Here is a 14,640-nt window from a genome sequence, read left to right as displayed (position 1 = left end):
AAAAAAAGATGAAAAGAAATTTTGAGAATTCATCCAGAGGGGGACATAAAGATCACTCAAGTACTGACAAGAAGGAGCAGCTGGATAAGCACATCTGGAGCCAAACTTTCAAAAAAACATCTGACTTTGTCAGCAACATCCTTTCCTTGTGAATTCATCTTTCAAAGGGGGGTAAGTAAGTAGACTTCTGAAGTGCGGCACAACAGAGTAAATCATTGATGGAAACTGAATTCTTGACAGACTAAGCTTTTGTCGTTTCTGTTTTCTTAAACCATCTTCAGTCCCACAATCCCCCGCAGTCACTGACACGTTTAACGTTCTCTGCTCCTCACCTGTCGTGTTACCCAAATCATCAACACTCAGTTTCATTCAAGGCTTTACCGTCCGTCCTGTCATACACATAAAATAAGACACACGTTTCTTCTACATACGTGTTCAATAATAATAATAATAATAATAATAATAATAATAATAATAATAATAGTAGTAGTAGTAGTAGTAGTAGAAGAAAGCTGGCAGGAATGAGAAGAAGCTCAAGATGGTAATATTTATTCGAAGAGCCCTCATGGCATCAGGGTGAGGAGGTGCCTTGTCTCCCGTTACGTGAGCTCGTCTGCCGCCCCTCACTTACATTGGCACGCGTTACACTGGGGGGCAAATGCAATGGAGAATACCGACAATGTACACCTTCAGAAGTGGAATAAATCGACTGTACACTGAAGCAGTAAAAATACAAAGGAGAACTTTCCAGATAAACGATGAGTTTTGTTAATTATAAACAATTAAACATAATTTTTATATGTGTTGTTACTCTTTTATTTATTCTCACCAAACTTTATATATACAAAATGGAAATTAATATGGGTAACATGTTTACAATAATTCTCACTAAAATACACTGTCAAAATATATTAATGAGCAAACTGAGACACATTGGCCTTTTATCACAAAGCGTGTGCGCTGTCATTTAGGACACAATGCATTGTTAACGTCACGCACTCTCTACTGACGCGATGTCACGAAAACAAAGAAACAGCGCAGTCCATGAAACTCACAGCCTCCTTGATTTCTGACCTTATGATTAGTTGTCAATATCATATAAATAAAGTCATTTTAAGAAGATGACAAGTCTGCTATAGCCAGTTCAATAAACGCTTCTTTTAAAATGTTTGCATATACAGAATATAAAACAGAATCTCAATGAAGCGAGACTCGTGAGTAGTAACGAATAATATGTGACACTGAGGAATTATAATTCATAATAACGGGAATAAGTAAAAACTACGGACACTGTAAACGTAGACATTTCAAAAACTCATTTAGGAGGCCTGTGTGTTCATTTCAATGTCGATTTAAGAGCTCAGTAAGCCACCTGTTGTACCAAACGGCAGCTCAAACAGCACTTAACAGTAAATAGTCTAACAACTCAATATAAGACAATGAAACGAAGAGGCCGCGCCGCCGACAATGAAGGCTCACGCTGTCATGCTGCGTGTTTGGAAGGCGCTGATTGGCTGAAACTGTTTATAGCGAATTGTCCCAAGATGGAAGTGCCGTATAGCGATCAGAAACGAGTGGGAATGATTCGCACACAGATCTCTTATGCGATCCTTCCACAGTATCTCTCAAAATCATTAAGTTCAAATTGATTAGAAATGTTTCAGGATTACCTTCAATGGCTGCTGCACGTATGCCGAGATGGACCATCCATCTGTCAGCTTATGATTACCAAATTGAATATCAATCCTCGGGGGCACACGGCAAAGCCGATGGACTTTCATGATTTCCCCTGCCAGAAACGTGTGATCCTGCAACAAGGGCCTTGTCTGTAGAGATTCACTTCCTACTAGTTGAACATTCACAAGATGCTCCATTAAAGGCCCAGCAAGTTGTGAGAGCATCGCTCACAGACAGTGAGTTGTCCAAGGTTTTCAGATTTATTATGGAAGGTGGAAAATTGAAAACCATTTAACATTCGTAAAGATGAACTTTCAATTGAGCAAGGTTGCATCTTTTGGGGAATGAGAGTAGCAGTGCCCTTGAAATTGATGTTGATGTTGCAGTAAAAGAAGCAGTCACTACAGAAGTTCCATCAGGACCAATATGCAGTAAACAGGTCATTCAGTGCAGATGACGCAGTATATTTTAGGAATACCACAGGAGGTGGACCAATGTGGCTTCTTGGGACAGTAACTGAACAAACGGGACCGGTTTGTTACAAAATTAAAGGAAATGACTCGGAGACACTGTGATCAACTGAGACCTCGTTTTACAGTAAGGCCACCTGCTGAAGGAGCTGATAAAGCACAAACTGACACACCAGACACTAATAGGATAATTGGATACTATCCCTCACTTATTCTGTTTCTCTTTTCGGTACTCAAATGTGGCACTTGGTGCCATGGCCCACCTGCCAAGTTGTTTTGCCTGCCTAAGGTAAAGTCATCCCAGATGGAGGATCACAGGAATCGTGGGAAAGAGGGGTCCTGTCATCGGATTGGCTGGCCCAGCACTGTTTCAGCCGTGGAATAGCCAAATGGGGGAGGCAGCTTGAAGGATGAGGTCTCCAGGACTCTACACAAATCCAAATCTTATTATGGGATATATCATCTGCTGTTAAATTCTGCTCTGTACTTCTAAAATTTTTATTTTATATACTGTATAGAGGATTTGTTCTGTTCTGTGTATTGTATTGTATTGTATTGATGCCCTTCTTTTTGACACCCACTGCACGCCCAACCTACCTGGTTTGAACTTTGAACTGCCTTTCCCAGGCTTCTTCCATATTTTCCCTACAAGGTTATTTTTTGCGAGTTTTTCTTTGTCTTCTTAGAGAGTCAAGGTTGGGGGGCCGTCAAGAGGCAGGGCCTGTTAAAGCCCATTGCGGCACTTCTTGTGTGACTTTGGGCTATACAAAAATAGACTGTATTGTATTGTAACAGCAGTGCATCATCCAGGATTATTCATAAGGAAGAAATGAACACTGATGCTACTGTTGTTGTCAGCTCTAACTTGAATGACAGAACAGAACTTGTGGAGGAGTCTTCAGCGCTGCGTAGATCCCAGAGAGTGATTAGGCCACCTAAGGGCTATGATCCTTAAAATGGAGAAAGGACATCAAAAGACAACCAGATAGATATGTTTGATGTTAATGGGAAGGTGTTCAGATGATATGCTTTCACTGAGAAAGTGTGGCGAATCATACGAAATGGGTATTATGGGGTGTCTACCGAACTGAAGGGGGGTTGATGTGGTGGCTCTGAGGCTAGGGATCTGCACTGGCAATTGGAAGGTTGCTGGTTCAAATCCTGTGAAATGCCAAAAGGGACTCTGCTCTGTTGGGCCCTTGAGCAAGGCCCTTAACCTGCAATTGCTAAGCACTTTGAGTGGTGAGAAAAGCGCTATATACGTGCAAAGAATTATTATTATGATGTGGTGTATTAAGATTGGATGTTTGTGTTTTTGGTATTTTGGAGTTGCTGCATAGTTGGAAGCTGAAATGTAACATAAAAGGTGTTTGGGGCGTTTGGGGTTTGATAAAGAAGTAAAGTAGAGAACATAAGTTTCAAACAGCAGCTTGTCTGGCTATCTTTGTCATACTGAATTGTTACTTCACAATTTACATAACTGATATCGCTCTGGGGCGACACGGTGGCGCAGTGGGCAGCGCTGCTGCCTCGCAGTTGGGTGATCTGGGGACCCGGGTTCGCTTCCCGGGTCCTCCCTGCGTGGAGTTTGCATGTTCTCCCTGTGTCTGCGTGGGTTTCCTCCGGGTGCTCTGGTTTCCTCCCACAGTCCAAAGACATGCAGGTTAGGTGGATTGGCGATTCTAAATTGGGCCTAGTGTGTGCTTGATGTCTGGGTGTGTTTGTGTGTGTCCTGCGGTGTGTTGGCACCCTGCCCAGGATTGTTTCCTGCCTTGTGCCCTGTGTTGGCTGGGTTTGGCTCCAGCAGACCCCCGTGACCCTGTGTTCGGATTCAGCGGGTTAGAAAATGGATGGATGGATGGATATTGCTCTGAAAAGAAATGTTTTGTTATTATTCTTATTATTTTGCTATAATGATTGCTTCTTATGTTAAATTATCCTTGAGTTTCCCAGGGTTCCCAGTCGGCAGTTCATGTATGTAAAATCTGTCGGTAGGTTGAATGTTAAATGTCTTTTTTCGTTTCTGATCGCCATACGGCACTTCAATCTTGGGACAATTCGCTATAAACAGTTTCAGCCAATCAGCGCCTTCCAAACACGCAGCAGGACAGCGTGAGCCTTCATTGTCTTATGCGGCGCGGCCTCTTCGTTTCATTGTCTTATATTGAGTTGTTAGACTATTTACTGTTAAGTGCTGTTTGAGCTGCCGTTTAGTACAACAGGTGGCTTACTGAGCTCTTAAATCGATGTAGAAATGAACACACAGGCCTCCTAAATGAGTTATTGAAGTGTTTACTTCACAGCGTCCGTTTTAGGAAGTCGTAGTTTTTATTGTTCCAGTTATTATGAATTATGATTTCTCAGTGTCACATATTATTCGTTGCTAATCACGTGTCCCACTTCATTGAGATTCTGTTTAATATTCTGTATAAAAAAAACATTTAAACGGAGCGTTTATTGAACCCACTATAGCAGACTTGTCATCTTCTTAAAATGACTTTATTTATATGATATTGACAACTAATCATAAGGTCAGAGATCAAGGAGGCTGTGAGTTTCATGGACTGCGCTGTTTCTTTGTTTTCGTGACATCGCGTCAGTAGAGAGTGCGTGACGTTAACAATGCATTGTGTCCTAAATGACAGCGCACACGCTTTGTGATAAAAGGCCAATGTGTCTCAGTTTGTTCATTAATATATTTTGACAGTGTATTTTATTCAGAATTATTGTAAACATATTTTCCATATTCATTTCCATTTAGATATGTAACTTATGGTGAAAATAAATAAAAGAGTAACAACACATAGTTATGTTACATTGTTTATAATTAACAAAACTCAACGTTTATCTGAAATGTTCTCCTTTGTATTTTACGTTTGGCAATGGAATACTTCAGTGTACAGTCGATTTATTCCACTTCTGAAGGTGTACATTGTCGGTATTCTCCATTGCATTTGCCCCCCAGTGTAACGCGAGTCAGTGTAAGTGAGGGGCGGCAGACGAGCTCACGTAACGGGAGACAAGGCACCTCCTCACCCTGATGTCATGAGGGCTCTTCTCATAAATATTACCATCTGGAGCTTCTTCTCATTCCTGCCAGCTTACTATTATTATTATTATTATTATTATTATTATTATTATTGAACACGTATGTATGTATGTATGACATGTGTGTCTTATTTTATTTGTATGACAGGACGGACGGTAAAGCCTTGAATGAAACTCCGTGTTGATGCTTTGGGTAACACGACAGGTGAGGAGCAGAGAACGTTAAACGTGTCAGTGACTGCGGGGGATTGTGAGACTGAAGATGGTCTAAGAAAACAGAAACAACAAAAGCTTAGTCTGTCAAGAATTGTATTTCCATCAATGATTTACTTTGTTGTGCTTCACTTTGGAAGATTACTTATTTACCCCCCTTTGAAAAAATGTATTCAGGAAATAATGTTGCTGACAAAGTCAGGTGGTTTTTAGAAAGTTTGGCTCCAGATGTGCTTATCCAGCTGCTCCTTCTTGTTAGTACTTGAGTGATCTTTATGTCCACCTCTGGATGAATTCTCAAAATTTCTTTTCAACATTTTTGTCTCATTAAGGCAGAAATCCCGAGGCTTTCCCTAAACTGCAGAAGACGCTGTTGATTGCACTGATTCTGTTTTAAAGACAGAATCACTGAATAGTAAAAACGTTTAATGAGGAGTGTCGTGCGCTGATACAAGTCGGCTTTGGTGAAGCGTTTCTTAGCCTCTCTGATATGATCGACATGGGGTGACGCTGTATTGTTATAATACGTGCTGCCTTAAACAAAATATGCTTATTAATTTGTTACAGATTGGAGGACAAGACTACACAACAAGGAACGAGGTGCCCCACGTGAATCATTCATAATGTCTGCTAAACATATTTGTTAACTTACTGACAAGCACTACATAACTCTTCTTAAAAAGTCCTTTTTTAACTTTGGGCATTAACCATACGCGAGCCCCAACTAGGATTTAAACTCGCGTCAGCACACCTTACAGAGGCAGCAGGGCCAACTGCTTTTACACTTTGAGCCAAAGACGTTCAGCAGAAGAGTTGATGACCAAATCGGCTGCTGACTGCGCAGATCATAGACAAACTGTATATAGATAGACACCGCATTCACTTTGTTGCCCAGTCGACACGATACGTCAGCGCATCCGCCACATTGCGAGTGGCAAAAGTGCCTTTTAACTAATACAGGTAGACGTGGAAAACGGGTTTTCTGATGAAAAAAACAGTATCGTTTACATACAACAGATTTTGACGAATCGTTTATAATCAATTATTTATATCCATTTATACACTAATAATGGCAATTATTAAATAATAATAATAATAATTATTATTATTATTAAATAATTCCTCCCATATAAGTAACATTTCTCTGACTGCCTTCTTCCATCTCCGAAATATTTCTAGACTTCGTCCTGTTCTTACACAACACAGAACTGAGGTATTGGTTAATGCCCAAGTCACCTCACGGATAGATTACTGTAATGCTGTTCTATCTGGCATCCCACACAAACGTATCCATTGCTTACAACTTATTCAAAATTCTGCTGCCAGTATAATAACCTGCTGTTCTAAATCGACTGAACATATTACACCGATTCTCTCTCAACTTCACCGTCTCCCTGTTTCTACAGAATACAATACTAAATCCCGCTCTTAACATTTAAAGCTCTCCACAACCTCACTGATCTCCTCCAGACTGACACTCCTCTCACTCACCCAGATCCTCATCTGCAGCTCGACTTTCTGTACCGCACATCAGACTCTGTTCTATGGGAGCTCGAGCGTCTCTCCTAGTGCTCCTCAACTCTTGAATTCTCCATCCATCCATCCATTTTCCAACCCACTGAATCCAAACAAAGGGTCACGGGGGTCTGCTGGAGCCAATCCCAGCCAACACAGGGCACAAGGCAGGAACCAATCCCGGGCAGGGTGCCAACCCAACACAGGACACACACAAACACACCCACACACCAAGCACACACTAGGGCCAATTTAGGATTGCCAATCCACCTAACCTGCATGTCTTTGGACTGTGGGAGGAAACCCACGCAGACACGGGGAGAACATGCAAACTCCACGCAGGGAGGACCTGGGGAGTGAACCCGGATCTCCTAACTGCGAGGCAGCAGCGCTACCACTGCGCCACCGTGCCGCCTCTTGAATTCTCTTCCCTCTCATATACGTCAGCTTGATTCAATAACACATTTTAAAACTGCCCTCAAAACTTATCTTTTCAAACTGGCATACCAATTGTGAATTTTGCACTGTTACTGCCAGTTATCTTTGTTTGTTTGCTAATTGTTGCTTTTTGATTTACCGTTCTCTTGTATTAATTGTACTAATGTTGTTTAATTTTATGGTAAGGTGACCTTGAGTGCTAAGATTATAAAACATGATTTTCTAATGGCCAAATATAATCAAAACAATTGTTCGGCCTTACCTATGAAATGTAATCCCCTGGGATCTAGTTGGGAGCGTACAGCGGTTTGTACAATCCTAAACAGCACAAATCTGTCATTTGATATACATATCCATCACCTTTATAAAATTGCATTCCTTCGTCTCCGAGACATAGCCAAACTCCGTCCCTACCTCTACCTCTGTGATGCTGAAAAGCTGCTTCATGCCTTTGTCTCATCCAGACTGGACTATTGTAATGCACTCCTCATCAGGATACCCAACAAGTGCCTTCAAAAGTTCCAACAAATTCAAAATTGTGCTGCAAGAATCCTGATGAGGGTGCAGAAATATGAACATATCTCACCAATCCTTTGGTTACTTCATTGGCTCCCTATCCATCTCCGTATCGAATACAAACTCTGTTTGTTCACTCACCAGTGTATCCATGAAAATGCTCCACAATATCTTAAAAAACTCTTATATTACAATCCACTACAAGAAACATCCATCCATCCATTTTCCAACCCGCTGAATCCGAACACAGGGTCACGGGGGTCTGCTGGAGCCAATCCCAGCCAACACAGGGCACAAGGCAGGAACCAATCCTGGGCAGGGTGCCAACCCACCGCAGGACACACACAAACACACCCACACACCAAGCACACACTAGGGCCAATTTAGAATCGCCAATCCACCTAACCTGCATGTCTGTGGACTGTGGGAGGAAACCGGAGCGCCCGGAGGAAACCCACGCAGACACGGGGAGAACATGCAAACTCCACGCAGGGAGGACCCGGGAAGCAAACCCGGGGTCCCCAGATCTCCCAACTGCGAGGCAGCAGCGCTACCCCACTGCGCCACCGTGCCGCCACAAGAAACATCCGTTTTAAACTACCTACCCCCTGTGACCAAACTTCGTACAATGGGTGGCCGAGCCTTTACAGCCGCTGCTCCACGGCTCTGGAATGCCCTACCAGAGACACAGCAGATTGTGGGCTGTTTTAAAAAAACAGCTAAAGACTTTTCTATTTAGGAAAACTTATTAACAGGAATGCTATAATTATTGTTGTTTTATCTCTGTTTTTATCTTGCCTTGCCTTTGTTTAATCTTTTTATGTTGCACTTTGAGATTTACTGCTAATGTAAAGTGCCCTATAAATAAAATGTATTATTATTATTATTATTATATTCATTACTTCACTCCACAGCAGTGCCACTCGCAATATGGCGGCGACGTTGACGTACGATCCTGCTGGTCATGCGGCGTCTAGTAATTCTATGTCTATGGCGAAGATATCAATGACGTCAAGACGCTAGCGTGCCTCAAAATCACGTGACGGGAGCAATTCACAAAAGCCTCTACACGACTCTTCGAAACCTCACCTAGGCAGTATCGAGTAGCCCATCACTAGTTTGATCTTATGAGACCTTCGCGCTCCGACTTCTTCACGGCCATAACATCAAGCAAAGGTGCGGAAGGTGAGACAAAGTCGAACGTGGGAATCGCGTATGAGTGGGAATGCCAGCAATGAGGAAGACCGCGACATGCTGAGCGGCTTTAAATTGGAGGAGGTGCCTGACGCCACGTGGTTCGCGTTTAAATTTTAGTGATTGAGCGCAACGTGCAGGAGGAGGCGGCACAGCAAATCGCACCTTCAGGAGTTTACTGTGGATGACGGGGGGTCGCGTACTTTTCTTTGCTACTGCTACGTTACTATATTTTCCGGTTGGTGTTCCGTGAAATGTAATGCTACATCTGACTTGGCGGAGTCGCGTTAAGTCGGATTGCTTCTTCTCTCTTCACGCTCGTACACTTTTCCACGCCGTTTCTCCTTTTGATTTCGCGCATGCTCCGAACTGTGCTGTTTGTCGGGCACGCGCTTGTTCAGCCGCTCGCTCCCGCACGGCCCCGTTGTTCATTTCTGATTTTTCTCGAGCTCTGCGTGTTCTTTGTGTTTTTTCCTTTTTCTTCTAAAGCCGTCAACGGTAAACTCTGTTAAAGTGGCGTCGAGCGATGTTACTTTACAGGGCGCGTTCAGGTTTTATTTCCAGCAGTTTGTCTCATACTGAGACCTATTAGAAATAATTAAAATGATTTTTTTATTTTGTATTTTCTTATCAGGAAAGATACTCGTGCGGTTTCACTGTTCCAGGGAGACTTTGATTTTGTTTAATGGGAAATAAAAAATACAAACATTACACAAACTAGTGCTGCTGGAGGGATGCAGTAAAATCTACAGCTGGCCTGGCATTAGTTTTTTGTTTGTGCTATTTTTAATAGTATTGTTTTATTTAATCATTTATCCTTTGCAGCTACTTTCAGTACTTCTGTACACTTTGATACTTTAGCTTAGTAGAGATGGCCGTGTTAAATGAAGAACAGGACTCAAGCCAGGGTAGTGGTGAACCCATCAGGGCTGTTTGCATCCAACCACATGAAGCCATAAAAATGTGAAAGCTGCAGAGCCGCGACTCGACTATTATGGACTGGAGCTCAAATGTCTGTCGTCATTGTTTAAAGTGTCAGTGCCGCCTCAGAGACCTTGGTGAGCAGATTCTGATGCCCATGTTGGTGAATCCCTGTTGAGCCCACTCCAATCTTGTCCCTCAGACCCTCGTGCCACTAGGTGGTCTTTAGTTACGATTCCTGCTGAAGTCTCTTTTTAAAGGGCATATCCATCTTGTGGTTTTCCACCTCCTCAGATGCTCCATTTCTTTCCCAGCTGCTTATCTCTTCCTGCTTTGCTGACTCCGCTGATATCTCCGTGATTTCCACACACAAGTCCCATAGTTGCAGTTCATTAGTTTCTGGTTCAACTTGCAGATTATCCACACTTGATGTGTGAACAGACCCTTCTGTGTCAGCAATGCTGTCAGGATCAGTAAACTCAAAATTATACCAAGTTCTGCTTTGCCAGCCCAATCTAATACTTTATCTGTATGCCACCATCTCTATCCACATATCTCACAGTTTGCCCCTTTTGTAGACAAATACATTGATTCTGTCTTAAATTGTGAGTTTGCTCAACTTCAACATCGACATCTTCTGCTGGGAATAAAGAGTTTAGAGTCTCCTTCTCATCTCCAGTGTCTTCATTATCTGATGTAGTGTTAGATAAATCTCTCTCATCGCTCTCACTGCTGGTGGTATGTCGATTGTCACCTTTACCGTTGACTTTACATAGTCTATAATGGTGGGCCCTTCCAAGAGCACCTCCACGTCTGACACATTTCACAACTCCATCCTGTCCAATGACATCTGCAGGTCCCTTCCATTCTGCACAGTCCACTCTTTTGTCATCCACTTTGTCTCAGATTTATCATTTTCAGAATTAACCTGTCTCTGGAGTGCTCTCCGTATTCGTTCTGAACACTCATCTTCAGTAAATGCTCTTCTTGGAGTGTGCAGCGCTGGAATATGTGCTCCACTGACACACTCCTAGTGGTGCCTTCTAGGGCGGGTGGTCTGTCCACGAGAACACAAGTAAGATTTGGACTTTGGCCAAACACCGGCTGATATGAGCTGTACCCATAAATATTGTGCATGGTATTCTTTACCATTAGTGCCCCTTGGCACTAATCTGGCACTAACCAGTCACATCCAGTATTCTTTATCACTTTCTGTATAATTTCTGTGAGTGTCTGATTGTCTCTCAGGTAGTCCATTACCCCAGGGACTGTATGCAGCGGTGGTCTTTGTTTTAATGTTAAAATTCTCTGCCATCTCTCTGATTCCTGACCATTATCACCAAGTAGTTTCTGAGGAGCGCCATGTACTCTTATCTGAGAACGAATGAGTGAATGAACTGTCTCACAATTTCTGATGGTCTCTTTGTCTTTACAACACTTCCTGCACTGAAGCATGTGAATGTGTCAATGAGGTGAAGACCCCGTACTCCTGTTTGACGTTCATGTCAGTCTATAGCCAACAAAGCCCTAAATATGACGGCTTTAATAGACCTGCCATTGCTGTGTCCAAACATGATGGTGCCGTGTAGATAAAGTGTTGTCATATCTACAAGGTGGCACTGAAATGTATACAAATCCCCTTTAATGAAGGTCTGCAGTGCACTTTGATCACATCTGAATTGTTTGATTTGTAATTTTAAACTGTGAGGCAGAAGAGGAAATCAAGAGAAATGTGTCTTTGAACCAAACCTCATGGAGGGCACTGTAACCCTGAAGTGTGCGCATTATTTTTACTGACTTTATGAAGTTAATTCTAACACTTTTATTTTCACAGGGCTTTCCCATTTCACATGGCCACACACTGAGGTGTCTAATGGCCTCCAGCTCAGGGCTGTCCGTGTGAGAAGTGAATCTGAGAAGAGAAGGGCAGACACTTAAACAGAGAGAAGAGTTTCCCACAGAGCATGGCCTCTGCCAAACAAGATGGCGTGGATGAAAGAACGGTGAACATTAAAGAAGAGAACGGTGATCGGCTCATACCAGAAGATGTGTGTGTGAAGCTGGAGGATCACGAAGAAAGCATTTCAGTTTTTAAAGAGGAGGAGGAGAGCAGGAGGGTGACTGCTGCCATTAAAGCTGAGGATTTGAATGATTTCTCCGTTGGCCTTGATTTTCAAAAGCATGAAACTGAGGATATTTTCAAGAAAGATGTCTGTGAAGAATCTCCAATCAGTTTACAGCCCTGGTCCACTAATACGGGACGACTGGCTACGCAGGAGAATTCTGTAGAGCTGAAATCAGAGTTATTGGAGTCTGAAGAGAAAATCACCGAGGGAAATGGGAGAGATGGAGAAGAGTCACCTGGGAGTGTCGGAATAAGTGAGTAATGTGATTAAATATAAAAGAAAGAGAGCGTTTATAAACGCTAACGGGGGGTGCTTTGATGTTTTTAGTAGATTGATATGAGAGTGGCAAACATGGTTAATTGAACTTGGATAAAGACCACCTGCTCGGGCCCATGATAACAAACAATAGGTTACCTAATAAATGATAAATTAGAAAAACTTGGGAGAATAAGGAAAAATCTAAAGTGTTCATTGCATGACTTGAACATCATGAAGCTTTGACTGAAGCTGTGACGTATGTTAGGCCAACAGCACATTACGTTTAATGAGAATATCCAAAGTCGTATTTTGTTAAATACATGTATATTTCATAAATTGTGTGGCAGTTAAGGCAGAAATATCCACAAAAAGAAATAAATAAGAATAAAATCCTCACCCCTGTGCACTCAATAAGAGTGAATTTGCTCAAGCCAGTGCCCACGTAATATGTGTCTCATCTTTCTAATGGGAATCTCGTGTACATTGACGTTAACAGTGAAAGAACTACCTGTACGAGCCATGATGACGTTCAGGGGGTCTCAGGGTCTTCTTTCAGCATCTTGTGTTCTGCTCTCTGCCTGAACTTGCTGGAGCAGCATGGCCTGGACTAGTTGGCAGTGGTGTGAAATCTTCAGATGGAGATGATCTTGGGCCCTTCTATCTCCCACAGTCACATCGGGTCAATTTGGAGTCACCACTCCACTTCACCTGCATGTTTTAGGAGATGAGGGGAAGAACCAGAAACACCATTAGCAGCCCCTATGTAGAACAAGTGTGGGCAGGATTTGACCCCAGGACCCCTATACAATAAAGCAGCTGTGCTAAACACTGTGTCCCCCTAACACAAGCAGATATATTTGTATGTTTAGATTTTAGGTCAGATTATGTTCTAGAGGATGTAAATATCATCACATACATTACAATTAAGAAGAGAAAGGCCAAATTCAGACACATTATTGGGTAGGAAGGCTCTGATCGGAGTGTTTAGTGTTGATATTGATCACCCATTCCATTGCATTAGGACCTGCTGATATCAATAATGATAATACCATCCATCCATTATCCAATCCTCTACATCCTAACTACAGGGTCATGGGGGTTTGCTGGAACCAATCCCAGCCAACACAGGACAGAAGGCAGGAAATAAACCCTAGATGCCAGCTCACCACAGGACACCACACACTAGGGACAATTTAGAATCGCCAATGCACCTAACCTGCATGACTTTGGACTATGGGAGGAAACCCACGCAGACACAGGGAGAACATGCAAACTCCACACAGGTTGGACCCGGGAAGCAAACCCAGGTCTCCTAACTGCGAGGCACCACCGCTACCCACTGCGCCACCATGCCGCCCTATAATAATAATAATAATAGTTTTTCTTTTTTTTTAAAATAATATAAATGTATTTTTAGCCATGCATAAACTTCACATTCCATAATAAAGTGCTATGGCATACAGCATACACAAAGAACATTTACCCATAATGCACACATAATGGAATAAAAACAACCTGGACAATACTAAAGACATGTCTTAGTCATACTCCACATTTCTAATCTAATTAAATGTTCCGTTAGATATTTGTAGCCGGCTTCTCCGACAAGAAGAAAACGAGACAGTCTTGGTCTTGGTCATATCACTTATGATATGAGCTTCAGAGATAAAGATTCACCTCTGATGCTGCTGACTCAAATATCGTTTTTATCTTTATTGACAATTTTTTCATTCATTCTGCAGTTCTGTTGGCGGGGAGTTTCTTTGGATCTCTCGGCTGTCGTCTGTCTCTCCGAGTGCATCTGTGTGGTCGAGACACCGGCAATAAACAATTTATGTGTTTGAGATTTGCAATCATTTGTGAAATATGTGTCCTTGTACCATTGTTTAATTTGGGGGACACATTATTATGATAATGTGTTACAGATTTCATAACTGTATAGTGACCATTCACACTTGATGCTTATCTATATCTAAAAATTAGAAATGGCATCCGTGTGGCTGTGTTTGTGGAGGGACGGAGAGTTAAGGCGGGTGTTGGAGTCACGTGATCATCTCCCCTCCCATTCACCTCATTTCATTCACTTCATTTCGCTCCGAGTTGAGCTCCGCAGCTGACGCGGTTAGTCCTTTCACCTTTACTGATTTACTGTTTAGTAGACGCGGTTCCCGTTGGGATTAATAAAGTATCTATCTATCTATCTATCTATCTACTTACTGAATTGTATTTTTTCCTTTAGTGTTTCTTAGTGTTTAAGTAGACGC

General features: G+C 42.3%; 2 protein-coding genes across 2 annotated transcripts in view; one reads left to right on the top strand and one right to left on the bottom strand.

Moving 5' to 3' along the window:
• LOC114652497 (tripartite motif-containing protein 16-like) overlaps positions 1 to 14,640 on the top strand; it is a 642,127-nt gene that overhangs the window by 197,587 nt on the left and 429,900 nt on the right. The window lies entirely within an intron of this gene.
• LOC114642076 (tripartite motif-containing protein 16-like) overlaps positions 1 to 14,640 on the bottom strand; it is a 920,397-nt gene that overhangs the window by 562,612 nt on the left and 343,145 nt on the right. The window lies entirely within an intron of this gene.

Source organism: Erpetoichthys calabaricus, chromosome 5, assembly GCF_900747795.2.
Source record: "Erpetoichthys calabaricus chromosome 5, fErpCal1.3, whole genome shotgun sequence".
Lineage (NCBI taxonomy): Eukaryota > Metazoa > Chordata > Cladistia > Polypteriformes > Polypteridae > Erpetoichthys > Erpetoichthys calabaricus.
This window is presented reverse-complemented; position numbering and strand designations above follow the sequence as displayed.